This window comes from Dendronephthya gigantea, unplaced genomic scaffold, assembly GCF_004324835.1.
Source record: "Dendronephthya gigantea isolate DGI-Jeju-01 unplaced genomic scaffold, DenGig_1.0 000181F, whole genome shotgun sequence".
Taxonomy (NCBI): domain Eukaryota; kingdom Metazoa; phylum Cnidaria; class Anthozoa; order Malacalcyonacea; family Nephtheidae; genus Dendronephthya; species Dendronephthya gigantea.
Window position 1 is genome coordinate 53,335 of NW_021163191.1, and position 2,523 is coordinate 55,857.

Below are 2,523 nucleotides of genomic sequence, written 5' to 3' on the forward strand. Positions count from 1 at the left end.
ACTTAATTAAAATTGCCAATTGGCAAGTTTAGGAAACTAGCTGAAACAACTCAAATTATTGAAATTAAGCCCCTGTATAATGAACCCAGAGGTAATTGAATAAAAATATTTATGAAAGAAGACAAGTGCATCTAGAACTATGCAAACTCACTGCATGTCTTCAATTATTGTTATTAACACATACCGTAAGCTAAAGTAATTAACTCCTGAGCAATGTTCCTCTTTGATTACTGACTAGTTGTTTGTAAAGTTGGTATATGTCCTCCCAAATATGAGCATATTTATAAGATCACCTGGAGTATTTTTGTCCTGGAAAATTAAGTTCTGCAACACTGTGAATCCAACTAACCATTAACAGAGGAGACTTTCCACTCATCCACTGAGTTTCTCGCACACTAGTACTACCTCAATTAATCCATGTTCCTAAAAAAAACAAAAAAGCAAGCATATTAGAAAATTTAGATAGCAAATGTTCATCTGGTAAGCTGTCAATGATTTTTGATATATCTATTACATGATAACTAACTATATAACCAATTGTTTATAAATAAGAAGCAAATAATGGAGGTGAAATTAATACACAATGAATTTGCAATTTGTATGACACATGAACATTGAACTGATCTTTTCCTTACCTTATTTCCTTAAACCAAGTCAAATGGCTTCTTTTCTTGTTTCACTGAACTAATATCAAGTTGATATTTTTCATCAAATGAAAGACCTTGGCACCTTAAAAATACAAATACAACACAGGTATTTTAGGCATATATCATATTGGTGCTATTATTATATTATTATACAATTAAAACTGAGCCATATGGTTGGTGAATAATCCAACAGCATTGCACAATTCCTTATAATGCATTACTTACCATACTTTCCTGCTTGTTCATTACAGACTTAGATGACTTAGACTTATAAACATCACCACTTGGCACTTGTTAATCCACCATCTAATAAAGGATGCATATAAAAATTATTTAAAAGGCAATATAACAGCTATGTCATTCAAATTCTTAATCAAAATTAATGTAGATCCTAAGATTCCGTACATCATAATCCTAAGATTGAGTAAGTCTGTTATGGCAGATGTTTCAATCAGTTTCATGTTCATATTTTAATATATAACATAAATTCATGTATTTGACCATGGTTTAGCCAACATCATTACATCAATATCACACTTAATATGGCATAGTACCTATAGTATAACCACGGCATAACATATTTCTATAAATCATTCATTTTTTTTGGTGGGAATGAGAAGCAAAACTGTGAATATTTCTGTTAAATACGTACACTGTTTACGCGGCAAATTCGAAATTCAAAATATATAGCTTTCGTCTGTTTGCGCGTATAATTTTAAAACCTTACCTCTGAGATGACTGAGATTCCCAGTCACTTTTAAAACAATTTCCTCGATCTTCTCCAGGCAATCTTGTATCATAATGTCCAGTAAAATTTAATATACATTCAAAATACTTCTCGATTTATACTTTGCAAAGGAACAAACAACAACGTGCGTCGTGCGAACTGCGAAGCGACGCTATCCCGGCATGCATCGAGAGCGTGGTGCAAATGCAATCCTATCAACATTTCTCTGCGCGAGTTACGGCGTTACGGGATTTATTCAGAATGTTGAAATAAAACCGTCAAAACCGTCGCGTTTGCATCAAAACCGTCATCTCTTCTGAATATGAAAAGAAAGATATAAACAAAGAACAAATCATTTTTCCAAGACTTTGGAATTAGCTTTGCTTATTTTAAGAAAACAATTGCTTTTTGCTCCTGACTTGGGACTCTTTGCCCAGTTATTTAGGAATATAAAAAATGATAATCCATTTGCAATTTTTTTCCGACAAAAGCTTCCAATGCATGCACGCCCAAGCTCTCACTCAACACAAAATTATAGCGATAATGTTTACACCAAAGTGGTGCTTTATTACACAAGAACGGTGTTTATTTACCGACTTTTGGCGTAAATTTACGCCAAAGAAGGTAAACTTTAGCTATACACTTAATCGGTGTTGAGGAAACACAATATTGGTGTAATAATACACCTCGAAGGGTAAATTTGCACTTTGTGGATGTAACATACTGATTTACACCAAAATTGTGTGTATTTACACTTATTTGGTGTTTGTCGGACACTTCGAAATTTAGAGTGTATACTTCGAAATAATTATGCACTATTCAGCTCATGAAAAGTTCATAATACCATGTACGTGGAGGGAACATAATCTGCGGTGTTTGTACATGAACCTACTTACCTACAGTCCTGGTTTGTCATGATAAACAGCTAGTTATATGATTTATATATGCGATCAAAAAGACCCTAAACAAAAAGTGTACATACATGCAGAATGACGTTATCCTGGACAATGGCCATAAATAGCCCTTCCAGGAAAATAGATTAACTTCTTTGAAAGGATCCCGAGCGGCCAATCCTAGCTTGCCTTTCGTTTTTCAAAACGTCCAACAGAGTGTACTCTATGATAGCGTTGCGTTGTGCGAAGGAAGTTT

At 33.8% G+C, this 2,523-nt stretch overlaps 1 long non-coding RNA gene across 3 annotated transcripts; it reads right to left on the minus strand.

Annotated features, from left to right (window-relative positions):
• Positions 1–18: 18 nt before the first annotated feature.
• On the minus strand, positions 19–1,562 carry LOC114538381. 3 transcript variants are annotated; one of them, XR_003688723.1, is made up of 4 exons: positions 1,375–1,562; positions 873–953; positions 636–729; positions 19–423 (listed from the first exon to the last, which is right to left on the minus strand). It is a non-coding gene; the product is annotated as an uncharacterized LOC114538381 (long non-coding RNA). The 3 variants fall into 3 exon arrangements; XR_003688724.1 differs by lacking the exon at positions 1,375–1,562 and adding an exon at positions 1,202–1,251; XR_003688722.1 differs by lacking the exon at positions 1,375–1,562 and having other exon boundaries at positions 873–1,256.
• Between the last annotated feature and the right edge of the window lie 961 nt (positions 1,563–2,523).